Source organism: Ranitomeya variabilis, chromosome 6 (assembly GCF_051348905.1).
Source record: "Ranitomeya variabilis isolate aRanVar5 chromosome 6, aRanVar5.hap1, whole genome shotgun sequence".
Taxonomy (NCBI): domain Eukaryota; kingdom Metazoa; phylum Chordata; class Amphibia; order Anura; family Dendrobatidae; genus Ranitomeya; species Ranitomeya variabilis.
Genome location: NC_135237.1, coordinates 336483886 through 336511716, shown reverse-complemented (window position 1 = coordinate 336511716; position 27831 = coordinate 336483886). Strand labels below are relative to the sequence as shown.

The 27831-nt window shown below is 46.5% G+C and overlaps 1 protein-coding gene across 1 annotated transcript in view; it reads right to left on the bottom strand.

The window, feature by feature from the left end:
* BMP6 (bone morphogenetic protein 6) overlaps positions 1 to 27831 on the bottom strand; it is a 344682-nt gene that overhangs the window by 81100 nt on the left and 235751 nt on the right. The gene's annotated exons all lie outside the window — the stretch shown is intronic.

The window sequence follows — 27831 nt, the reverse complement described above, 5'->3', positions numbered from 1 at the left end:
CAGCATTGCATGGAGGCTGGGGAACTCTTTTCCTGGTTGCTAAGCGATTTCAAATGATCAATCTAAGGTACTTACACCATGTAAAACCCTATAGCAAGCAGGGTGCCCCCAAGGTAGATAAACCCCTTTTCCAAGCATATACAAGGCATTGCTAGGATAAAGTGGTCATGTAAAATCCCATAGCAACCAGTAAAAGGGTTCCTCGGTGTAACAGGCCAAAGTAACCCTGTCCCAGATTAACCCCGGGTATAATTTGGTCTATGCCAGAGTATACCCGGGCATAAACTGGCCTAGGCCAAACTATACCCCGGGGTGTAAAATAGCCTAGGCCAAACTATACCCCTCCAGGCCAGATTATGTAACTAATCTGGGGTTAAAGTTGCCTAGCCCAATTTATACCTCTCAGCTCATATTATACCCCAATGAAATCATTTGCATTGAGTGATATACACAAGAATTACTTAATGCTTCAACATTTTATTGAGAAACCAAACTGACAATTCTTAAAGAGTACCTCCCACTATACAAAACTTTTGCCCATGGCAAAAGTAGTTGTAAAGGGGGGTATTTGTAATGCATATGCATTACAAATACCCCCCCATTTTATAGTTACCTTAGGGGGGCTGCCCGATTACCCCCCCTCGCTAACCGCCGCTGCCCGTCTCCTGGTAGACGGGGTCCCCCTCCTGCCGCTAGGTGGCGCTGCCTCTCCATGCGCCGACGTCACAGCCAGGCGCCATAGAGGAGAGCGGCACCTGGCTAGTGCCGTTAGAGCTTGTAGAAGCAGAGCCAGCACCACCTAGCGGTGGGAGGGGGGGCAATAATTTCTCATTAGCTATAAGTCACTTATCATGCAATGCAATTATCTGGGGCAACAAATCGCCCAACAGTCATTCTGTGTATTATGACATTTAGTCTAGCATGTCCTTGCTACCAAATTAACGTTTAAAGCTAAACACTGATAACAACATTGAAATGATCGTGCTTATTTTCAAGATACAGTGCATGTTCAGTTGTTGACTGCAGATTGAAGCTTGCAGGATATGTCAACCAATCCATGGAGTCACCGACGTTTGTGTAGATTATTATGTCGCAACTCAACAGATTCGCCGTGGTCATGATCTCTGCATCAGTTGCCCAGACTCCATCACGAGAGATTCCAGAGATGTTCACATATTCATTCACATTTTGGTTCAAGTAGTCCTGTAGTTTTTTTGTCAAGTCAGTTTTCATATGGTGGATGACTTTATCTCTGAGAAGGGAATGGTTGTCCTCTGTTCCTGTCAAGATGTAGCTGATGGCCCGGAAGAAGCAGTTTCCATCACCTTTGGTTTTATATGTACGCCGTGGTTGTTCAAGGTCTCGTCTGCATCCACAGTATACAACCTTACTAAACGTAAGGCCAAGAGTGGTGCTAAGATACTTCCTTCTTGAACTTGGTAGTAGGTTGAAAGCCTTAGTTTGCTTATTTTTCTGTGTGGCAGAGTCACTGGAATAATCATCATCGGATGGTGGAGAAGCCTCTTTATCCTGGTAAATCTTTAGGTTGCTGGTGTGGTATGTGTTGCTTAATATCTTGCCAGTTTTGTTGTTCTTAAGTTTTACTCGTCCCTTGGTCAAGGATTCCACAACTAAATAAGGTCCAATCCAGCGTGGTTCCATCTTTGAACCTATGCGTTGAATACGGCGCTGATTCTTGATATAAACTATGGTACCAGCAGTGATTTCTTTGTTGCTTTTGTGTCGGCGATCAAAGGCACACTTCTGGTGTTCTTGAGCAGAGTGGATGTTGGTACTGACGTCTGAGTGCAGCTTTTTAAGAATGCTTGACAGTGTATTTAGCACATCAGGGGTGGCATGATCTGAAATGGGCATGGGATCCACCGTATCATCTTTTGAGGGATTAAGGTCCATGGGAAGCTTGGCCTTCCGTCCATACATGACCTCAAATGGAGTAACCTTGGTTGAAGCATGCACAGATGTGTGATAGGCAAACAGAACACCAGGGATGAATTGATCCCAGTTGTTTCCTTGGTCATTGACAAGCTTACTAAGAGCTTCTTTAAGTGTCCGATTATCACGTTCCCGCTGGCCATTTGTTTGTGGGTGGTATGCAGATGAAATACGGTGATCTGTTTGAAAATGTTCCATCAGGTTGTCAATGATCGAGTTTACAAACTCTCGTCCCTGGTCGCTAATCAGAGTCTCCATACAGCCAAGGCGACAGATAACGGAGTACAAAAAATTTGCCACTGACTTGGCACTCTTATCTGGGACAGCTGTTGCTTCAGTCCATTTGGAGAAATGATCAGTGGCAGCAACTATATATTTGTTTCCATTTGATGTTTCCTGAAGAGGGCCAATCATATCAATCCCAACTAAGCTCCATACTTTTCCAGGCACTGATATACTGTTGAGTGGTGGAGCTTCCTTTGTGATTTTGGGATTTATAACAAAACATTTTTGACAGGCTTTCACATACTGGTGAACGTCATTTTTCATTCCCTTCCAGTAAAACCGGTCAGAGATTTTGGCTAAAGTTTTATCTCTGCCAAAATGGCCCCCAGATATTGGGTTGTCATGACAGGCCTTCAGGATATTTGGCAGTCGACTTTTAGTAAGAACCTCCTTTTCCCTATGATAAACAATTCCTCCTTGGGCTCGATATGGCTTTGCTGTTTGTCTAAACTGGGACTTGGCATTTGCACGTTTCTCAGGAGGTAGATCGTAGGTATACTGAGGGTACCTTTGTTCTGTTGCAGTGTAGAATCTCAAAAGCTGGTCATACAATTGATCTTCCATGGTTGTCAAAATTGGAAAAGATTTGGTGTCATAGAGAGCAGAGAGGTGTCATAGAGAACATACAAAACAAGTTATCATTAACTATGCACTGACAGGACAGCGCCATCTACTGTCAGTTCAGATCTGCACACTTTTCAACAAATAAGCAATAGGGTGAGAAAAACAGTGAAGTGATAACATTATGGCCTAGAGAAATACTATAAAAACTATTTTATACCCCCTGGTATAAAGTTTATCCCCCGGGAGTATACTATGGCCTAAGTCAGCTTTTGAATTTTTGTGCTGTTTCCTTCCTCAGTAAAAGGGTTCCCCGGCTTCCCCGCAGTGCTGCGAGGGTGCCCCCATGGTAGATAAACCCATTTTTTAAGCGTATCCAAGGCGTTGCTAGGATAGAATGGCCATGTAAAATCCCATAGCAACCAGTAAAAGGGTTCCCCACCCACCCCGCAGTGCTGTGAGGGTGCCCCCAAGGTAGATTAACCCCTTTTCCAAGCGTATACAAGGCGTTGCTAGGATAAATTGGTCATGTAAAATCCCATAGCAACCAGTAAAAGGGTTCCCCGGCTTCCCCACAGTGCTGCAAGGGTGCCCCCAAGGTAGATAAACCCCTTTTCCAAGCGTATACAAGCCGTTGCTAGGATAAAGTGGTCATGTAAAATCCCATAGCAACCACCTAAGGGGTTAACCACCTATCCTTAAGTGCTGCGAGAGTGCCCCCAAGGTAGATAAACCCCTTTTTCAAGCGTATTCAAGGCGTTGCTAGGATAGAGTGATCATGTAAAATCCCATAGCAACCAGTAAAAGGTTTCCCCACCCACCCGCAGTGCTGCAATGGTGCCCCCAAGATAGATAAACCCCTTTTCCAAGCGTATCCAAGGTGTTGCTAGGATAGAGTGATCATGCTATATCCCATAGCAACCAGTAAAAGGGTTCCCCACCCACCCCGCAGTGCTGTGAGGGTGCCCCCAAGGTAGATTAACCCCTTTTCCAAGCGTATACAAGGCGTTGCTAGGATAAATTGGTCATGTAAAATCCCATAGCAACCAGTAAAAGGGTTCCCCGGCTTCCCCACAGTGCTGCAAGGGTGCCCCCAAGGTAGATAAACCCCTTTTCCAAGCGTATACAAGCCGTTGCTAGGATAAAGTGGTCATGTAAAATCCCATAGCAACCACCTAAGGGGTTAACCACCTATCCTTAAGTGCTGCGAGAGTGCCCCCAAGGTAGATAAACCCCTTTTTCAAGCGTATTCAAGGCGTTGCTAGGATAGAGTGATCATGTAAAATCCCATAGCAACCAGTAAAAGGTTTCCCCACCCACCCGCAGTGCTGCAATGGTGCCCCCAAGATAGATAAACCCCTTTTCCAAGCGTATCCAAGGTGTTGCTAGGATAGAGTGATCATGCTATATCCCATAGCAACCAGTAAAAGGGTTCCCCACCCACCCCGCAGTGCTGTGAGGGTGCCCCCAAGGTAGATTAACCCCTTTTCCAAGCGTATACAAGGCGTTGCTAGGATAAATTGGTCATGTAAAATCCCATAGCAACCAGTAAAAGGGTTCCCCGGCTTCCCCACAGTGCTGCAAGGGTGCCCCCAAGGTAGATAAACCCCTTTTCCAAGCGTATACAAGCCGTTGCTAGGATAAAGTGGTCATGTAAAATCCCATAGCAACCACCTAAGGGGTTAACCACCTATCCTTAAGTGCTGCGAGAGTGCCCCCAAGGTAGATAAATCCCTTTTCCAAGCGTATCCAAGGTGTTGCTAGGATAGAGTGATCATGCTATATCCCATAGCAACCAGTAAAGGGGTTCCCCACCCACCCCTCAGTGCTCGTCAGTGCCCCCTAGGTATACAAAGCCCTTTTCCAAGCATATCCAAGGCGCCAAGACAACGAGCTGGCACGAGCAGGGCTGAAGATTTCATGTCACATGTGACTATAGGGAGGGGGTGGGGCTTAGAAAGGGAGATCCCTGGCGTCACCAGAGGTGGAGGAGCTTGAAAAGGAGCAGTGCCCGATGGGAGGGGGAGCTGTGACCTAGAAGAATGAGCAGCTTTCCCTCAGCTTACCCTGGGGGGTATAATCTGGCCTGGAGGGGTATACTTTGGCCTAGGCTATTTTATACCCCGGGGTATAGTTTGGCCTAGGCCAAAGTATACCCGGGGTATAATCTAGCCTAGGCCACTTTAACCCCGGGTATAGTCTGGCCTGGGGGTATAATCTGGCCTGTTACACCGGGACGTAATTTTAAAATCCTTAAGGACCTGAAATTACGTCACGGCTTGCTGTGATTGGTTGCGTCGCCCATGTGACTGCGACGCAACCAATCACAACGCCGGAACGTAATTTTAAAATCCTGAAGGACCTGAAATTACGTCACGGCTTGCTGTGATTGGTTGCGTCCCGGTCACATGGGCGGCACGCAACCAATCACAAGCCGGGACTCACGTAAAGGAAAGAAAAGCGCGAATTTTAAACAAAGAACGCTGCCGCTTCCCTCGGTAAGGTGCAGGCTGCGTCGGAGAGGTGAGTATAGCAATATTTTTTATTTTAATTCTCTCTTTTACACATTTTTACATTAATGTTGTTTCGATACCGATACCCGATATCACAAAAATATCGGATCTCGGTATCGGAATTCCGATACAGCAAGTATCGGCCGATACCCGATACTTGCAGTATCGGAATGCTCAACACTAGTGGTGGTGCGTCATCTTGCTGGAAAAACTCAGGGAATGTGCCATCTTCAGTGCATAAAGAGGGCAACACATCATCATGTAGCTATTCCAGATATCCAGTGGCATTGAGGTTTCCATTGATGAAGAATGGCCCCACTATCTTTGTACCCCACATACCACATCATACCATCAATTATGGGTGTCAGGAACGAGCATTCCTACATGAACAGTTTCCTGAAAAGTGGATTGGTCGTTGTGGGCCAGTTGAATGACCACCAAGGTTTCCCGATCTGACCCTCTTAGACTTTTATCTTTGGGGTCATCTGAAGGCAATTGTCTATGCTGTGAAGATACGAGATGTGCAGCATATGAAACAACGGATACTGTAAGCCTGTGCTAGCATTTCTTCTGCGATGTTGCTATCAGTGTGCCGAGAGTGGGAGAAGAGGGTTGCACTGCCCTTCTGAGCCTCACCGTGTGCCTAAACCACATTTGGTGTCCACATGTTTGGCATTTATGTAGCCATGAGAGCCCACTTAATTTACAAGATCCATGTATCCAGAAGCACAAGCTGGACACAATGTATGGGAACTACAATGGCATATCTGCAATTTTCACTCAGCTCTGTATATGGAGTGTTATATATGTGGTTGTGGTACTACTGTGCCACGGTCCGGACAGAGCCTGGAAGGAAGTACCTAAGTGAACACCTGGTTTTTCACTAGAGCTCCTGATGGTGTGGTTAGACTTGAACCCAAGTGGACACCAGGTGCTACTCCAGGATGGTCTCCGGAGCTGCGGCAGCTCAACCCCGAAGTGCAGGGAAGCAGGAAAGGCCAGGAACTGGATTAGCAATAGAGATACAGATGGTAGAGAGATGCAAAGTCAGGCCCAGGCAGCAAAGATACAGGACCATGGGATGGCCACACGTACGGGATCATAGGTATAGGAACAAAGGAGCTGGCACAGATGGATCAGGGACAGAATGAGGCACAGGCAGGGCAGGTTTGGATATAGATACAGCAGGATGGGTTGGAACAGGTGCAGACAGGGTGGACAGGATTAGGTAAATGGGACGGACATGATCAGATGCAGAGAGCACAGGAATGCGGACCTTACAATAAGATAGCAGGAGCTATACAGATAACTGAAGTTGCTAAGGCACCTTCTCTATGAGGAAGGTGACCTAAATACCTAATGTCTCGCCCAGGAGGCTTGCGTGCCATGTGTAGATCCTGGGAGAAGAGAGATGCCGGGGAGTGTGGATGGTTAAGTGAATACACCGGCATCCCTGCAGGGGGAGGAACGAGACAAGTGCAAAGGTGCCAGCGCTTTTGTAAAAGTACCACCCTCCAAGACCCCTCTTCTTCAAGCCCGCTAGGAATTTATGTAGAAGAAGTGGAGTGTGAACATTTTCTTTGGGCTCCCAAGGGTCTTTCTTCAGGTCCAAAACCATTCCAATTGATTAAGAAAAATGTTCTTCCTCTCACCCTCTTCAAGGTTAGGATATTCTTTACTTCAAAGATCTCCTCAGAGCTGATGGTAGCAGGCATGGCACCAAGATCCTTGAAGAAGGGACTCAAGATGACCGGCTTCAGGAGGGGCAAGTGCAAAGAACTGGTTACCTGTAAGGAGGCTGGCAACTTCAACTTATAGGATGCAGCATTAATTTTCTGGATCACTTCAATGGGACCAATGAAGGGATAGCCTAAGGGTACCGTTGTGATAGAAATATATATATCATGTAGATCTCACTTGCATGTATACTCCTCTATAATCAAATATATACTTATATGCTCACAGCAAATATATACATTATAATCAATGGTTTAAAATGGCTGACACGAACTGAACTGATATAAGCCTGATATAACCCAGACAGATCATATGGGGTTTTCCACCCCTAAAAGCAGAACAGAGTCAGATGTTTGGTGACTGCTGGTCAGGTGTCTCCACTTTGTCCTAGACAGAGAACTCGAGTTTAGTTGCTTGATCAGCAGTCATATGAGCATTAATCACAATATTCCATATATGTTTAGATAACCAATGACAGAGGAGCTAGACAATATGATAATTAACTAACCACCCCTGACAACCCCTAACCACTCCTTTCTATGTGAAAATATAAAACTATGTATGTACAATAAAGTATCAGTATTGATGGAATGTTGTTCTGTCACAGTTGTGTACAGTCCATTCTTGATGAGCGCTCAAAATACTCAGTCTAATTGGGAGCGGCCACAGCACACACAGGGATATATTTATCCAACCCTAATATTTCCATAACAAATGGCGCCCAACGGCTCGGATGAAACGCACGGGATCCTTCTAACCGGAGATAAGGAAGTTGTAGCGTGGCCTGGCACAGGGGCAGGAGACTGCGCAGCTCCATAAGTAAGGTAAGAAAATGTTATCATCTTACCTGAAAGTCCCCTGTGCCCAGTCCTTGTCTATGCCTCTTGCCGGTCAGATGTGGTCACAAATTCCCAGGTAGTGTAAAAAATCCGTAGCCACGAATCCACCCTGGGAGGTGTCTGCTGTGGACCGTGTATGTGTTTGTGTAAAATCCGAGAGAGGAAGGAAAAGTGACTTTTGTTTGTGATTGCTGAGAAACAGACCGCAGGAGGTCAAATCGCTCGATAAGTTATTGCAGGATTCCCGTGCATAGGAGGAACACGCAGAGTTCCGGGGCAGGTAGTCCCATGTTCCAGGCACGGGTAGTGATAACTTAAGAGGGCTACTGCAGATTCCCGTAGTGCCGGCGATCCAGTCAGGACGTCCGGACCGGGGTGGTAGATTTCCCGCTTGTTGTGCTTCTCAAGCACTCAGGTGGCCCGGGCGCAGGTGCGTCCAGTGCGATTGGCAGTAGTCTGTTCCCAGCGCAGCCTGCATGTGTCACAGAATTTAAAAGGGCATCTCTCGGATTGTCTATCTGTCTGTTTGTGTCATGTACTATTGCCGCTTTAAGAAGCAGAAATAGTTCTCTTGTCCGAACTTCCTCTTTCTCCGTGCTGTTTAGCAGAGAGATATGCATTGTAAATCAAACTGTCACAGTTTTTTTTTTTTTCTGACTGTTTTCAGCTGCAATGCTGGGTATGTGTAGTTTTTTTGTGAAGAAGTGAAATTTAAATTGTATCTATCATTTTTTGATGTGACCTACGTGTTTTCAGAAATGTGATTTTAGTGACATTTGATATTATTGCAATGGCATACGGAATAAAGAGGAAGTGTGTCTCTGACTGACAGCCGTTTTCATTTTTAATTTTTTTAACTCTCTTAGGGGGTCTTTTTTCTTTTTGCGGCATTTTAAAGTTTTTTAATTAAGTTTTCCTCAATCTTCAATCTCTTTACCTTTTTATTTTTTATTTATATATATTTTTGAAAAAAGTTTTTTTTTTTTCTTTACTATTGTATCAAAGTTTTGAGTTTTTGGTTGTGAACTAAGTTTTTGACGGTTTTTCTTATCGTTTTGGGTTTTTCTTAGAGTTTTATATACTCATTTTTAGAAGTTTTTTTAGTACTGTTTTCTTTTTTCATTTTTATGTGTTTTTCATTTTCATTTTTTGCTTTTGCCATGGGGAACAAAGTGGCCGAGTAACAGGAAAGTCTTTTTACTTCCTGATGAGAAAACAGCCCCTAGATAGTGGCAGAATACGAAGGTGTTAAGTATGTGAAGATTTTTGGAAGGTATAAAGTACGTGAAATTCATTAGAATGGCAGATTTCAAGCTGCGGAGTGGCATGACGTAGAAAGGAAAATAAGGGAAGTTACAGTAGCTGATGTTAGATTGCTGAATACTAATACATGGTATGAAGTGGCAGCAGAGCTTACATCGTTTAGATGGTACAGAAAGTTATGTGAGCAAACCAGGAAGTGATTTTTGTGGGTATGAGACGGGAGAATCTGCGCAGTCTGCTTTTAGCAGAATCCATGGTATAGGTAGTTATTTTTGCACAGTATGTGGTGCGCCCCGTCTCTCCCTACAGGGAGAAGGCATAATTGCTCCTCTCTATTATTCTTGTTGTTCTCATCTATCCTCTTTTTTCCTCTGTCAGTCTTTTCTCTCTCTCTCTCTCCTTTCCTCTTCCTCCACATTGTTTCTCTTCTCTCTCTTCCCCTCTCTATCTCTCCCCTCCATCTTCTCCTCCCTCCTTCTCCACTCCCCCACCACACCTTTCTCCTCTCTCTCTCCTCCCTCTTCTCCTCACCCTCTCTCTTCCCCTCCTTCTCCACTCTCCATTTTCTTCTCACCCTCGCACTCCCCTCCTTCTCTCTCCTCTCTTCACCACTCCTCTCTCTCCACATTCTCTCTCTCTTCCCCTCTCTATCTCTCTCCTCCACACCTCCCATCTTCTCCTCCCTCTTCTCCTTACCCTCTCTCTCCCCTCCTTCTCTCTTCTCTCTCTCTCTCCCCCTCCTACTATTCCTTTGTCTCACTCATCACCCCCTCCTCCTTCTTCTTCCTCTTTTTTCCTCCGTGTTGCCGGCTGGGCCAACGCCCAATTCAAACAATATGGTGCTTACAGCACAAGGGGTCCCTGGCACAGTCCAGCCATTGCCAGTTGTGATATCGGGGAAGGAAGGTGAAAGCCCCCCCTACAGTGGGCAGCCCCAGACATATCAGGCAGCAGTCAGCTCAGCCCTGGGTGCAGAGGGGGGAGGAGTGATATCAGAACGAGCTCACTGACAGATCCTCCGTTACCTCATTTCACAGTCAAACAATATTGTAACCCTTAAGGTTTTACATGAACTTTGATATCACCATGTATTGATAATGTACAGCTTCAGCACCGGTCAGAGCTGCCTGCATCCACATTCACACCAACATGAAACTATAATCCTAATCCATCATAGCTTCAGCAAGGGGGGAGACATCCTCACATAAAAAAGCAACTTCTAAGTCCAAAATCAGTCAGTGTACGACCCCAGTACAAGCTATCACAACTATTCCTCTGATGAAGATGAAGAGGGAACATCATACATGCTGTCTAGTACTAGAAAAGAAACCCACAGGCACCAAGAATGCAAGGGCAGATAGAGGCACCGCCATTACACTATGTGCACTGCACTTCAAGTCAGGTGACAATAGTCCAGACCCAGGGATGCATCCCATGCCATTTTACCAAAGAATGTAGCAGAAGCAGTAAACATATGCAGCCAGCTGGAATGGTCTCTGGGCCATGAATGAAAATAGAAGCAGGTGATGCACTCTGGCCAATCATGAAGGAACAATTCAAACTTCCAGCAGAATCAGACATACACGCTTGGGAGTCAGGGCCACAGCTAATTGAACAGCTCAGAGAGTGGGCCAAAGGCAGATTGGCAGGACAAGCCATGACATGAGCCAAGATAAGATAGAGTCTGTAAAGAAGTTTCATTGCAGAGTAATGCAAGTATTCCAAGACTTGGGCTTCACCATTTATGACCAGATACACAGGCCTTTGTGCATGGACTGAGACAGCCAATCAGGAAACCACTGATAGTGGCTAGGCCTAGGAACAGGTCAATAGCAGTGGACTGACCCAGAAAAAAAAAAAAATGTTTTATGTGCGCCTAGGAGACTGTTTATTGCCGATTGTCACCAAAACTGCCGCCATTATAGCACCACAAAGAGCGCGAAGAAGGAAACGGGTGCCATGCTGCTGAGAACGCTGGAAGGGGAGCCAGAGGTGAAGACGCTACAAAGTGCCGATCGACACACCAGAAGAACCGCTGCAGACTCCAGAGAGGAGACACCGACCTCAATAAGGTTAGCAAAGGGGAGAAGCTATGTCAGACCAGGGGTAAGAAGTGACGGCAGATGCAGCCGCAGCCCCTGTAATGCCCCAAGACCTTGGGTTGGATGCAGCCGCCGGTCTCATGGCACCCCCGGGCCTCGCCACGAATGCACCTGCAGGCCCTGTCTTACCACCGCAGCTTCAATCAGCAGGCCGGACCCCGCTGCCGCTACAGTACCCATCATGCCGTTGTCCACAGTAGCCAAAGGGATTGAGTCCCAACCAGGGGTGCAGAAGACAGCCCCTCTCATGGTGACTACTAACCTGGAAGTGCAACCACCCTACAAAGACAGAAGAAGTGTCAAGTGTTACATCTGTGGCAAGTTTGGCCATTTCCAGAACCAGTGCAAAGCACTCACGCCCCCGAAGAGACTGGACTCATGCAACCCAAGAGTTGGTCCAGAGAAACAGGTCAAGGAGGAAGTGCAGAAAGCAGTGAAGTACCCCGTCCATAGGACAAAGGCAAGCAAGCCAGGCCCGCAAGACACTATGCTCCTGACATGTAAAACTTCATCTGCAAGACCAATACCTCAAATTACCCTTAAAGTGGATGGCGTTGTCAGATCCAAAGTGGTGCAGCCAGAAGTGTGATGACACATGTGGAACTCACTGATCCCACCTGCCTATCAGAATCCTCTGTGTCTCGCATGGGCATTGATGGTCAAGTCAGACATTCTCAGCTTACAAAGCCACTGAGCGTGTGCACTCAGCCAGGACACTCTATCCTGTCCCAGTTTGTGGTGTAAAGGACCTGCCACTCAACGTACTGGGAGCGAACCTACTGCAGAAGCTGAAGGCAACCACAGTGTTCCAGGGAGATGGGACAGTGACACTTTCTTCATCCCTGACCCAAGAAGAGTCATGCTGGCGGCCCTACAAGAACATTAAGCAACCAATGAGGCCTACTCAAGGAGGTACTGGACGTAGTACCAGAAAGTCTATGGTCTAAGGGACCCCAGCACGTGAGAAAACCTCAAGTTGCCCCAGTACGGGTGTCACTCAAGCCATGTACCCCGTACCCTCGTAAGGCCCAGGCCAGGCCTAGAGTCAAGCTGCCTCTGACCAACTGAAGGTCTACCTGGAAATAGGAATCATTGTTCCTCGCACATCGCCTTGCAATACCCCGCTTTTCCCCGTCAAGAAAAAGACTGTAAAAGGAGAGCCAGCCAAGTTCAGAATGGTATATAACCTGAGAGCTGTGAATGACACCACGGTGTTTGAAACTGCGATTATGCCGAATCCGCACACTCTGCTCTCGAATGTGCCTGCCACAGCAAAAGTGTTCACAGTGACCGACCTGGCTAAGGTTTTCTTCAGTGTTCCCCCTCATCCGGAAGACCAGTTCCTGTTTGCCTTAATGCACCAGGGGGGACACCACACATGAAAAGTGATGCCACAGTGGGCCCAGAAAAGCCATTCACAGTTCACCAAAGCAATGTCCACAGTCTTCACCAACTGGGTCGCAGAACATGCAGAAGTAACCCTGCTACAATACGTGGACAATCTACTCCTTTGTGCAATTGACTTTGACACGTGTAAAGCCCATTCCTTGTATCTCCTACTCTACCTGGCGGAGCAGCACTGCAAGATCTCAAAGAACAAAGTCCAGTGGTGTCTGAAGCAAGTTACGTTCCAGAGACACTGTATTGCTCACCAGGCGAAACACCTGACAGATGACCGGAAGACCACAGTGGAGAAGATGGTCCCTCCGACTCCAAAGGTGCTACAGGCCTTCCTTGGTCTAGTTTCATATTGCAGAGCCTGGATCCCTGATGCTTCCATCCTAATGCAGCCTCTGTGTGAATACGTCAGTGTGACCCCGTTCCTCCAGACAGATGTGGCCTTCAGTTCGTTCAAGAAGTTAAAAGGCTCTGTAGTCTCAGCGCCAGCACTAGGCCTATCTGACTACAAGAAGCCATTCCGTCTCTACTTGATGAGAAGAGAAGGCCTTGCTACTGGAGTCCTGACACAGCTTCAGGGGGGAAAGCAGAGACTTTCGGACTACTTTTCAGCTTGCCTGGATCCAGTTGCAAGGGAAGCCTCTTCCTCCCGCATGAGAGCAGCAGTTGCAGCACACGCCCTCCTGGACAGGACTACTGACATCAGTGGAAAAACCATTGGAAATCCTGGCTCTGCATGACATCTCAGCAATCCTCAACCAAACCCAGCTAAAACATCTCTCCACCGCCAGGCATCTTCGCCTCCAGTGCTCTCTACTCCTGCCCAACAATGTCACCATCTCCAAATGCACAGTCCTCAATTCGCCCACTCTACTCCCACTCCCAAGGGGGGATACAGATACGGATCCTCAGATAAAAAGTCTGATCAAAATCTGCATGATACCTTCTGCAGGGATCTGAATTTGCTCCGGACGGATGACCATGATTGCTTCAGCATCATGCAACAGGAAACAGCAGGACTACCCAAGGTGGCAGAAGAGCCACTGACCAACCCAGAGTTGATCCTCTATGTGGATGGCTCCAGATTTGCAGATGATGAAGGAAGATTCCACACGGGAGGTGCAGCGACCAGCAATCAAGAGATCCTGTGGTCCAGAAGTCTGCCGCCCAGTCTGTCAGCCCAGGAAGCAGAACTGATAGCGCTGATGAAGGCCTACCAGATGGCAGAAGACAAGACTGAGAAAATGTATACCGATTCAAGGTACTTGCATGGCATAGCACACGACTTCGGACCCATCTGGGCTGCAAGGGACTTCCTCACAGCAAGCGGAACAACCGTGAAGCATCATGGAGCCATTAAGGACCTGCTGAACACACTTCAACTTCCAAAAGTGGTGACAATGCTAAAAGTCAAAGCGCATGGAAAACTGAACACAGTAGGGGCACGAGGCAACAACATGGCGGATATGGCAGCCAAAGAAACAGTCAAGGAAAGACAATATGGACAAGTGGAAGAGGTCGTAGAGCCGGACGGCTACTACAGGACGGCTGAAGACAGGAAACCTGACAAGATGACATCCTGGGATCTGCTCAAAAAAGTTGCAAGAGCAAGCCCCAAAGGACAAGAAGGAATGCTGGATGCAGAAGTGAGCAGCACATGAAGAAGAAAGGGTATACTAAATGGACTACAAACCCTGTTTACCCCGAAGCATGTACCCTATGGTGGTCCAGTGGGCACATGGGCCCACACACAGATTAAAGACACAGATGAATGATCCGATTGGTGCTTACTGGTTCACTCCAGAAATCTCCACCCTAACAGCCAAGTTCATAAACAGCTGTCTGACCTGTGGCAAATGCAACCCTGGGAGAATGAAGAAAGTTCCCACACATCGTCTTGCCAGACCACTGTACCCCCTTCCAGAGGATCCAGATAGACCACATCCAGATGCCGCCAAGTGGAGGATTCGAATATGCCCTTGTGGTCGCGGACGTGTTCTCAGGATGGCCAGAAGCTTTCCCAGTGAGGAACCAGTCAGCAAAGACTACTGCAAAGAAGCTACTCTCAGAGACGAGATATGCAGCTATGGGGTCCCAGAAGTGATAGAGAGTGACCAGGGACCTGCATTCACAGCAAACCTCACATGAGAGATCTAGTCAGCAGTAAGGTCAGACTTAGGCCTACACACTCCCAATCACACTACTCAGTGTTAGGCACACTCCCAGAGGCCCAGGAAAGCTGTTACCATATGAAATTTTGTTTGTGTCTAGTCCCAGGTTAGGGGTATCCTTTCCCTTAGCAGCTGACTATGTAATATGATACTTTGTCTGCTTATGTAATTGAAATCACCAAGAAACTTGCTAACATCCATTCTCGAGTTTTTTCTTCATTGCCAGATCCAGATTCAGTGTCCGGTATGCACTCCTAGAAGCCAGGAGATTGGGTGTTGGTGAAAAAGCTTGTAAGGAGAACACCACTCGATCCCAGATTTGATGATCCTGTTCAAGTGCTGCTGATGACACCAAACTCTGTGAAACTGGAGGGAAGACCCACTTGGATCCACTCATTGCGTTGCAAGAAAGCTCCCCTACCAGAAGATGACACCCAAGCCAGAATGATGTCGTGGATGCCCTGCCTGACCGAACAGATGACCTACCTGATAAAGACTGCACATTGCTCACTACACATGCTATTGACTAAGAGACTGATTGCAACGAACCCCCGTTAGGGACAGATCTCCTGACCGCCCATTTGCGAAAAGTCTGTATGGAGTGGGGCACAGGCGTTAGGCTTGTGTCAGTTCGCCAACAGCACAAAAGAGTTGCAGCGCTTTGGGACAGGAGGCTAGGATTAGGGCAAGTGATATCTAAGGGGGGCTTGTGATAGAAATATATATATCATGTAGATCTCACTTGCATGTATACTCCTCTATAATCAAATATATACTTATATGCTCACAGCAAATATATACATTATAATCAATGGTTTAAAATGGCTGACACGAACTGAACTGATATAAGCCTGATATAACCCAGACAGATCATATGGGGTTTTCCACCCCTAAAAGCAGAACAGAGTCAGATGTTTGGTGACTGCTGGTCAGGTGTCTCCACTTTGTCCTAGACAGAGAACTCGAGTTTAGTTGCTTGATCAGCAGTCATATGAGCATTAATCACAATATTCCATATATGTTTAGATAACCAATGACAGAGGAGCTAGACAATATGATAATTAACTAACCACCCCTGACAACCCCTAACCACTCCTTTCTATGTGAAAATATAAAACTATGTATGTACAATAAAGTATCAGTATTGATGGAATGTTGTTCTGTCACAGTTGTGTACAGTCCATTCTTGATGAGCGCTCAAAATACTCAGTCTAATTGGGAGCGGCCACAGCACACACAGGGATATATTTATCCAACCCTAATATTTCCATAACACCGTTACACAAAACGATTTACCAACGATCACGACCAGCGATACGGCCTGGCCGTGATCGTTGGTAAGTCGTTGTGTGGTCGCTGGAGAGCTGTCACACAGACAGCTCTCCAGCGACCAACGATGCCGAAGTCACTGGGTAACCAGGGTAAACATCGGGTTATTAAGCGCAGGGCTGCGCTTAGTAACCCGATGTTTACCCTGGTTACCATCGTAAATAAAAAAAAACAAAACCGTACATACTCACATTCCGGTGTCCGTCAGGTCCCTAGCTGTCTGCTTCCCGCACTGACTGAGTGCCGGCCGTAAAGTGAAAGCAGAGCACAGCGGTGACGTCACCTCTGTGCTGTGCTTTTACTTTCCGGCCGGCAGTCAGTCAGTGCGGGAAGCAGACGGCTAGGGACCTGACGGACACCGGAATGTGAGTATGTACGGTTTTGTTTTTTTTACATTTACGATGGTAACCAGGGTAAACATCGGGTTACTAAGCGCGGCCCTGCGCTTAGTAACCCGATGTTTACCCTAGTTACAAGCGAACGCATCGCTGGATCGGTGTCACACACACCGATCCAGCGATGACAGCGGGAGATCCAGCGACGAAATAAAGTTCCAAACGATCTGCTACGACGTATGATTCTCAGCAGGGACCCTGATCGCTGCTGCGTGTCAGACACAGCGATATCATATGGATATCGCTGGAACGTCACGGATCGTGCCATCGTAGCGACCAAAGTGCCACTGTGAGACGGTACCCTAACTTGTACAATGGGATCTTAAGAAGATAACAAAAGCTTATCTCCTAGATGATAACAAGGTTGATCCAAGTGTCTATTGTCTGCATCCCTCTTCATACACTGAGACGATCCCTCTAGAGTGGCTTTAGTGTCTTTCCATATCTTCAAGAAATCCTTAATAAGGTCATTGGCTGCTGGTCCCCCAGAAGCATCCGACACCAGAAGGGGGATTCCTAGCTGTTGCCCAAAAACAATAAAGAATGGAGAACTTGCAGAAGACTCACGTGATTGTTAAAGGACAACTCTGCCCATGGTAAGAGATTGACCCAATTGTCATAATGTGCGCTAGTGAAGTGCTGCAGGAAGTTGTCCAGAATCTGGTTGATTCTTTCTAACTGTACTTTGGATTGAGGGTGGTATGCAGATGACAATCCAGGTCAATGTTCAGAAGCTTACACAAAGCTCACCAGAATCTGGATAGGAACAGGACACCTTGGTTGGAAATGATGTGAAGAGGGAATCCGTGAAGGTGTGCTGGACAAATTTCTAGACAAGTTCTGGAGTGGATGGAACGCCTGGTAATGGGATGAAATATGCCATCTTTGAGAATCAATCCGTCACTACCCAGATGATGGAACAGCCTAAGGACTCAGGAAGATCTTTACCAAAGTCCATAGCAATATGATGCCAAGCCTCAGGGAGTGCAGGAGTCACCCTGACGGGAGTTGTCTAAGAGTCTTGTTGAAGGCAAGGAAGAGCAGGCAGAAACGAGCGCCATGATTTCCTTACTAATGGTAGTCCATCAGTAGTGATGTGATATGAGTTGTAATGTTTTTTTCTGCTCAACAAGGCCAGCCGCCTTGGAGGAGTGTCCCCATTGCAGAACTCACCTCTTGCCTGACTCAGACACTAAGGTCTTATCTGGAAGAATTTGAAACAGGTTTACCGGAGCCACAGTAACCATCGTGGATGGCTCAGTGATAGTTTGAGGTTCCTCCTCTTGGTCGGTTGGCATGAAGGCGCAGGAAAGTGCTTCATCTTTGATGTTTTTGTCAGCTGGTCGAAAATGCAGAGCAAAATCAAAATGGGCAAAAAATAGTGACCACCTAGCTTGACGCGGGTTCAGTTTTTGCACGGACTGCAGATAGGCCAGGTTCTTGTGTTTGGTATAATTGATGACTGATTGAACTGCTCCTTCAATAAGGTACTGCCACTCCTCTAGAGCCATCTTGATTACTAACATTTCTCGGTCGTTAATCGAGTAGTTGCGCTCTGGGGCACAGAAGGCCTTGGAGAAGAAACCACAGGTCATATGGCCTGAAGGAGACTTCTGGGTAAGAACTGCTCCAGCCACTGAAGATGAAGCATCTACCTCTAGAAAGAATTGGTTGTTCACTTCTGGTCAATGTAATACTGGAGCAGAGGAGAAGACCTGCTTCAATGAAAGAAAAGTATCCTCAGTCTCAGGCATCCATACCTTCGGATCAGCATGAATCATTGGTGGAGATGAGAGCGGTCTGGGATGAAAAATGAGGAATATATTGTCAGTAGTAGTTGGCAAATCCCAGTAATTGCTGGATAGCTTTAATGACATGAGGGCGTGGCCACTCAAGGATGGAAGACACCTTCTCTGGATCAATCGCGAGGCCTGTGTCCAGAGATGATATAACCTAGAAAAGGTAGATAAAATTGTTCAATCACACATTTCTTAAATATAGCATACAGGCGATTTTCTCTGAGTCGCTGTAGCACTTGGCGAACGTTCTGCCTATGATAGGGCAAATCTGAAGAGAAGACCAAGATATCATCCAGGTAAACTACGACACAAGTGTAGAGGAGGTCTCGAAAGATGTCGTTCACAAACTCTTGAAAGACTGCTGGGGCACTGCTCAGTATTCATAATGACCGTCCTAGGCGTTGAAAGCTGTGTTCCATTAATCTCCTTGACACATCTGGATTAGATTGTATGCTTTTCACTGATCCAGTTTGGTAAAGATCCTAGCACCTCTGAGGCGGTTGAACAACTCCAGAATCAATGGCAATGGATACTTGTTCTTAAACGTGATCTGATTCAGGCCGCTATAATCAATGCAAGGTTGAAGGGTACCGTACTTTTTCTTTACAAAAAAGAAGTTGGCTCCAGCTTGAAAAGAGGACTTCTGAATGAAACCCCATAGCCAAATTATCCTAAACCTACTCCGAGTCTTCGTCTAGCACAGAGGGTAAATGCGGCGTCGTGGAGGTGAGGATCCCAGAATCAGGTCTATAAGGCAGTCTTTTTTTCAAAGATATATGAGCTAAAACAATAATCTGCAAGCACAATAGTAATGATTGGGCTGAGAACATAGTCAGGTATATAACTCACACAAAACAAAAATTATGTAAATGTAGAGAGAGGCAGAGTACTCCCAAAAGCCGTTGGAAAACTAAAGAACTGGAGTAAACCATAAACCACCAAAGATTTTATAAGCAAAGACAAGTCGCAATTTTATTAATACGCAGAAACAGACATACATAACAAATAACAAATATGTATCCAGGTATGAATGAAGACATAAGGAGGAGGCATGGAGGTAGACAAGGGAGGGAAAGACAGCTGGCAACGTAAAAAGTAACAAGGCCGGTAAGACAGGTACAGGAGAAAAGCTCAAAACACCAGTCCAGCAGTAAGAGCAGTGCAGGTAAAGTGTAGTGTGCGCATCAAATAAAGAACTGGTCATGAAAAACGCCTATCTGCTTACCTATGATGTGTCACAGCAGCTGTCGCCCACCCCGTGACCCCTGTCGCCCGCTTCACGTTCAGCTTCATCAAGGGGATATGATATGAGTAGGCAGATGTTAATTGTGACAGAGAAGATGTGCCAGTTGGCGGACCACTCGTACAGGTAAAAGACACTTCTCGTGACAAGACTGAACCCAATGAAGCACCTCTCCAGATCTCCAGTCAAGGACGGGTTCATGCATGCAGAGACACGGAAAACACAGAAGAAGCAGATGAAACAGGCTAGGAAGCACGTAGAAGGCGATTTTCTCTGTGTTTAGCACTCTTATCCAGAGCTCTACTTGCTTGGTGACTACCCAAACGGCTTTAAATAGGGGCTTCCCACTGACAGATGACATTAGCAATGTATTTTGGAGTAGTCGAACGGGAATCTGATAGCGATCTACCACTGCTTGCTGTATGAAGTTCACTGCCGCACCAGAATCTAGATACGCTGTCTCAACAAACCAGGAACCTCCACAAGTCACAGATATGGTCAGGATCAATAGCGGAGAGGAATTGCTCTAGCCCAGGGTGCCCTCTCCTAACAGTGCTAGACTAGGGAGTTTCCCGGCTTATTGGGACAAGAGCGAATGAGATGACCAATTTCTCCACAATAGAAGCAGAAGCCCTTGACTCGACATACCTCCAGCCATTGCTCAGCTAGCTCTACTTTGTCGACTTGCATAAGTTCAAGTGATGCTGTGGGCGCGGTAGGCGGGAAAGACAGAGCCAGACAAAACAGTTTTCTTCCACCCCATCATTGTTCTCCCCCACCACACCTCCATTTCTTCTCCATTACCCCCATCATTGTTCTTCCATACCACATCCCAGTTTCCTCTCCCCTGTGTATTGGATAAAAGAACAAAACACACAACACAACTCACCTATCCGGCCTTTCCCTGCAGCTTCATTGTTGCTGGAAACCTTTTCTCTAAGTTCTGACACAGGCGGGCGCCGCTTGCTGATGTCATCAAGCTGCACATGCCTGTGTCAAAGTGCTGGGCAGGAAACAGAGGAAGGAATTCTGCTGCTCCGCTGCCATTTTCTCCTGTAGGCAGCGGAGCTGCAGGGATTGGTCCCTGCCCACCTTGTATGATGAGGGCAATCTGGCCATGGGTCCAACAGAGCCACGGGCTCCAAGAAACAGGCCAGATTGTCCTCAGTATTAGCCACCTGACAAGAGGCCCCTGCACCTTCGGGTCCTGGACCCTGGTGCAAGTGCACTGGCTGCACCGGTGTATGTCTGCCCCTGATGTGTAATGGCTGCTCTCTGCTCTCCTGGCCTCACTGCAGAAATATGTGTGGTTATATCTGACACATCTGCAAGTTCCTCCCAGTGCTTCAGCTTCCACCTCACAGGCAGCCAGTGTTTCAACACAGCAGACCTGCGAGAGCAGCAGCGTGTTTGTAAAAAGACAAAGTTCAGTTCTACTTTTCTGTGTTAGTTACATGTTGTCACGCTCACGCCCTGACTGATGGGCATGAGCTCGGGGGGGTTTGTGGCCCCACTGTGCCACAAACCAGACTACCCTGGAAGGGGCGTAACTATAACAGCTGCCTTGGTCTTCACTGGAGCCTCTAATGGTGAGGTCAGGCTTGTGCAGCAGGCAGCTGCCAGGTGCTACTCCAGGGTGGTGTCTGGCTGTGGCTGCTTATCCCACTTGGGAATCAGGAACACCAGGATTGGTGCGGGCATCAGGCAGGACTAGCAGATGAGCACGGATGAGATTCAGATGGGTAGGCTGGCATGGCTGAGACACAGAGCTGGCAGAGACACAGGACTGGCAGGAACGACAGAGACACAGGGCTGGCAGGTACGGCAAAGACACAGGGCTGGCAGGTACGGCAGAGACACAGGGCTGGCAGGAACAGCAGAGACAGAGGGCTGGCAGGAACAGCAGAGACACAGGGCTGGCAGGAACAGCAGAGACACAGGGCAGGCAGGAACGGCAGACACACAGGGCAGGCAGGAATGGCAGAGACACAGGGCTGGCAGGAACGGCAGAGACACAGGGCTGCCTTCTGGAGGGCAGACCAACAAGACCAAGGCAAGGAGAAGAGCCTCTAGAGAGGGAGTAACACAGAGCAAGGCCTGGCAAACTCAGAAGCTAAACACAAACTGAGCTAACACATTGCACAGGCCCAGTCCACTGGGTGGAGCTACACTAAATACTGGAGGTCTCTTGGTAATTGGTCAGGAACAGATTAGACAGGTGCACCTGATTCCTATAAGAACCAGAGAGTTAAGGCGCCGCCCCCCTATACACACAGCCAGGAAGCATGCAGAGAGCAGAGGCACAGAATATGGAGCTGGCAAGAAACAGAAACCGCATCATGACCTGGAGCAGTGGGTAAGATAGTGTGAGAGATGAGAGGCCATGCCGTGATGCCAGCAGAGTTGTTACACATGTCTCACATTGGTAATGCCCCCCTTCATTTAAAATAATCCCTGGAGGCCGAATCTCATGCAGATCAGTGTCCGGCCCATAGTCCTGAACAGCTCATTGACATATAAGAAAATGTGGATTACTCTGAAATAAGGATCACTGATATTAAGATATAATTTTATTTAGATGCCTTCGACCTACATGCTCATATAGACTGCTTAGGAGGGTTGATCCTACATACAGATTCCCTTTTAAACTTAGTTCTATCTTTGAAGATTCTTTCAATGTATTGATTGAATTCCCTTTCTATCAGTCCCAGCCCTATAGGGAGTATACCTTATTAGGTCAGTTGCTGTTGATAAAATAGTAAAGATGTATTCAAAGGAGTCATAGCTCAAAATATTGGAAGCTGTGCATTATCGTTTGTGGCTTTTTTTTTTTTTTTAACCTTTGTTACAGGACTCATATGGAGTGTGTTATGTTCAGCACTTGCCACTAATGTGATCTATATCAGAGCATTTTAGAAGTAATGTAATTATATTTGGCAATATTAGATCAATGTTTTATCAAAATGACATATCTGTTCTCTCTTATCTCTAAAGTAATGGCAAGTATGAAATTCTTATTGTGAATTATGAAAACGCCTTCAAGAAACATTTTGAATAGAAGTCGCCTTTTGAAAGGTCTAATGAAATTTCTACACATCAACTTTATTTTGAGCCAAAATACAGTTGATAAATAATTCCCTGGATGACAATTAGAGTGATTGTAGATCCATTGTTTAAGGTCATCCCCAAATAGCCATCTCATATTCATCTGTCTTAACAAACTGCTTTGTGTGTAACACCATACATTTTTGGACAACCATTCTGACAGACAACAGCTTTAAATTTATGCAAAATTCCTATGAGCTTCACAGAAATTGAATTATGTTTTAAGTACTTAACTAAATGTGACATATAAAGAACTGTATATTGTTTTCTCTGAGCAGCTGCTCTTAGTTGGCGTACATGTATCACACTAGAACATAATGTAAACCTTCCAAAAATCAAGCTGGCCGCTTCTATCTCTACGCTTCCTTTTGTCAAGATTATGAGCACTGAGCTCCCACCAGACCTGAAATGACATTCCTAATGAATCACAATGAGAAATTAAAATATGCATCCACACCAGCTTCTGCAGATGTTAAAACATCAAGTATACTGATAAAACGTCTGGTATTGTAGAAAATGTTGAATAATGTGTCATTTAATTTACAGACTCAGAAATTACTGTATTGGCAAAATCCCTTGATGTAGCTATCAGATCTGGATAATAGCGGGGTTCCTAGGCAGGGTCACATCCCCCCTCACCATAATTTCTACAATGATAATGGCTAGAATTTAGTAAATCGATGCATAACTAATTACATTTATTATGAATCTCCTGAAAATTTCAGGATTCAGTTCAAATGAATCCAATCAAATGACTGTAAGGCCTCCTTCACATGTCCTGGTGATTCATGTACAGGAAAAACCAGTACGGCTGAGGTACATATGTGACATCCAAGTGACATCTGTGTGTCAGTGTGACATGAACCGACACCTGGGAAAAGCAGTACAGTTCGCAGGTGCCAGCGGCAGAAGGCAGCTTTCATTTCTTCTTTCAAAGAAGATGATAACGTGTGACGTAACAACATGGACCTCGGCACTAGTGTAATCAAAGACCCAAGCAGAAGACCATGGAGCATCGGCCATGCAGCATAAGTGGTCAAGTGGGGGGTCTAGGACAAGTTAGTATAATGTGACCTTTTATATATTATTATTATTATTATTAACCCCTTCACTCCTCTTGATTATTATATTTTGGTTTCTAGACAGGGCAAACATCTATTCGAGGCAAACAAGGCAATTTCAATTCATATTGTTGAGACCAAATCAAATCTGACATCTGCTATTGAGAAATTCTTTCCAAAACTACTTTTGAGAGATTCTTTCATCTTTACTGATAGTGCTCATGCAGTATTTTACAAGACATTTTCTAGCTCAAACAGGTCATCAAATCAAATGTGCTGGGAAGCATCAGTAAGTCAAAATTATAACGTGAAAAAGTCTTAGCTTCCAATTCTAGACCCCAGTTTTTCCTATTTCCAAACTGAATTGTAAATAAAATGAAACAGGGACCCTGAGATAACACAGAGCATGGTTTTGAATTTACAATGTTATATGTGACCTATGCAAAAATAACTTCCATTTCCGACTTAAAGTTAAGCAATGGATTCTGTCATGAATAATTATTAGTATCTGCCATGGGTAAACTGAAAACCCAATAAATTGGATTATTGCATAGTAAGCTGTAATCTGCGAGTGACACTCTTGTGGAGATATGACATGTAAGATAATATATTTAGGATCTAGAGCAGGGGTCTCTATCCTCTTGCTTGGGAGCCATATGTGCCTCACGGACCCATGATGTGTGGCTCGCTGCTGTCTGCCAACTTGGTGCATTAGCACAAGAATGAGCAAACATCTATGAAGAGGAGGTCTCCTGATGGTGACTTTTTTTGAGTTGCCTGCACAGAAGAGCAGATTTAGATGCACATATACTACTAGATGGTAGCCCGATTCTAACGCATCGGGTATTCTAGAATATGTATGTAGTTTATTTATGAAGATTTTAGAATAATACATTGAATACACAGATTCGGCCGGTCGAGACCAATTAGCGAAGCGTGGTTCAAATCCTGCGCCAATTCGCGGCAGGACTGCGCCTGTCGCTGATTGTTCGCGGCCGGCCATGTAGTATATAACAGCCCTAGTAGTAAATAGCACAGCCACGTAGTATATCGCACAGCCACATAGTATATAGCACAGCCACGTAGTATATAGCACAGCCACGTAGTATATAGCACAGCCACATAGTATATAGCACAGCCCACGGAGTATATAGCACAGCTACGTAGTATATAGCACAGCCCACAGAGTGTATAATAGCCCACATAGCATATAACACAGGCACGTAGCTTATAACAGCCCACGTAGCATATAACACAGCTCATGTAGTATATAACAGCCCACGCATGCAGTATATAACACAGCCCACGTAGTGTATAACACAGGCCACGTAGTGTATAACACAGCCCACGTAGTATATTGCACAGCCCACGTAGTGTATAACACAGCCCACGTAGTGTATAACACAGGCCACGTAGTGTATAACACAGCCCACATAGTATATTGCACAGCCCACGTAGTGTATAACACAGCCCACGTAGTGTATAACACAGGCCACGTAGTGTATAACACAGCCCACGTAGTGTATAACACAGGCCATGTAGTGTATAACACAGGTCATGTTGTGTATAACACAGCCCACGTAGTATGTTGCACAGCCCACGTAGTACATTGCACAGCCCACGTAGTATATTGCACACCCCACGTAGTACATAGCACAGCCCACATTGTACATTGCACAGCCCACATAGTATATTGCACAGCCCACGTATTATATTGCACAGCCCACGTAGTATATAGCAATGTGGGCATCATATCCCTGTTAAAAAAAATAATTAAAATAAAAAATAGTTATATACTCACCTTCCGTTGGCCCCGGATCCAGGCGAAGCGGTTACCGACGCTCCTCGCGCGCTCTGGTCCCAAGAGTGTATTGCGGTCTCGCGAGATGATGATGTAGTGGTCTCGCGAGACCGCTACGTCATCATCTCGCGACACCGCAATGCATGGAGCGGTCACCGGAGCGTCGCAAGGAGCGGGAAAGGCCGGTTCTGGATCCGAGGGGCCGACAGACGGTGAGTTTATATACCGTATATACTCGAGTATAAGCCGAGATTTTCAGCCCAAATTTTTGGGCTGAAAGTGCCCCCTCGGCTTATACTCGAGTCACGGTCGGTGGGTGAGGGGGAGAGGGCGCTGAGGCATACTTACCTAGTCCCGGCGATCCTGGCGCTCCCCCTGCCCGTCCCACGGTCTCCGGGTGCAGCAGCTCTTCCCCTGTTCAGCGGTCACGTGGGACCGCTCATTAGAGAAATGAATAGGCTGCTCCACCTCCCATAGGGGCGGAGCCGCATAATTCATTTCTCTAATGAGCGGTGCCGGTGACCGCTGACAGAGGAAGAGGCTGCGGCACCGAAGACCAGCTGTCCGGGGGAAGGAGCGGGACGCCGGGAGCAGGTAAGTATGTCATATTCACCTGTCCGCGTTCCACACGCCGGGCGCCGCGCCATCTTCCCGGCGTCTCTCCGCACTGACTGTTCAGGTCAGAGGGCGCGATGACGCATATAGTGTGCGCGCCGCCCTCTGCCTGATCAGTCAGTGCGGAGAGACGCCGGGACCGGACGATGAGGAGCTGCAAGCAAGAGAGGTGAGTATGTGTGTTTTTTTTTTTTATATTGCAGCAGCAGCAGCAGCAGCACAGCTATGGGGCAATAATGAACGGTGCAGAGCACTATATGGCACAGCTATGGGGCAATAATGGTGCAGAGCACTATATGGCACAGCTATGGGGCAACGGTGCAGAGCACTATATGGCACAGCTATGGGGCAATAATGGTGCAGAGCACTGTATGGCACAGCTATGGGGCAATAATAGTGCAGAGCACTATATGGCACAGCTATGGGGCAATAATGGTGCAGAGCACTGTATGGCACAGCTATGGGGCAATAATGGTGCAGAGCACTGTATGGCACAGCTATGGGGCAATAATGGTGCAGAGCACTATATGGCACAGCTATGGGGCAATAATGGTGCAGAGCACTATATGGCACAGCTATGGGGCAATAATGGTGCAGAGCACTATATGGCACAGCTATGGGGCAATAATGGTGCAGAGCACTATATGGCACAGCTATGGGGCAATAATGGTGCAGAGCACTATATGGCACAGCTATGGGGCAATAATGAATGGTGCAGAGCACTATATGGCACAGCTATGGGGCAATTATGAATGGTGCAGAGCACTATATGGCACAGCTATGGGGCAATAATGGTGCAGAGCACTATATGGCACAGTTATGGGACAATAATGGTGCAGAGCACTATATGGCACAGCTATGGGGCAATAATGAACGGTATGGAGCATCTATTTTTATTTTTGAAATTCACCGGTAGCTGCTGCATTTTCCACCCTAGGATTATACTCGAGTCAATAAGTTTTCCCAGTTTTTTGTGGCAAAATTAGGGGGGTCGGCTTATACTCGGGTCGGCTTATACTCGAGTATATACGGGTAATAATTTTTTTAAAATTATTCTTAACATTAGATCTTTTTACTATTGATGCCGCATAGGCAGTATCAATAGTAAAAAGTTGGTCACACAGGGTTATTAGCAGCGGTAACGGAGTGCGTTACCCGCGGCATAACGCGGTCCATTACCGCTGCCATTAACCCTGTGTGAGCGCTGACTGGAGGGGAGTATGGAGCGGGCACTGACTGCGGGGAGGAAGGAGTGGCCATTTTGCCACCAGACTGTGCCCGTCGCTGATTGGTCATGGCCGTTTTGCCGCGGCCAATCAGCGACTTGGATTTCCATGACAGACAGAGGCCGCGACCAATGAATATCCGTGACAGACAGACAGACAGAAAGAAAGACAGAAGGACAGACAGAAAGACGGAAGTGACCCTTAGACAATTATATAGTAGATATTGGCAGGGTAGGTCGAGGGGTAAATATGGTAAACTGGAGATAGGATGATACTATACTACGTTAGCGGAGTGTTAAAGCTGGATGTGATAATTTGGTGAGTGTACTTCATGCGAGAATTGTGAATGGGGATAAAGTGGGAAGCCATGGATGTAAATATACTGCCTATAAGGGAGGGTAGCACAAGGTGGTTTCTGTGGGGAAACTTTTCTGT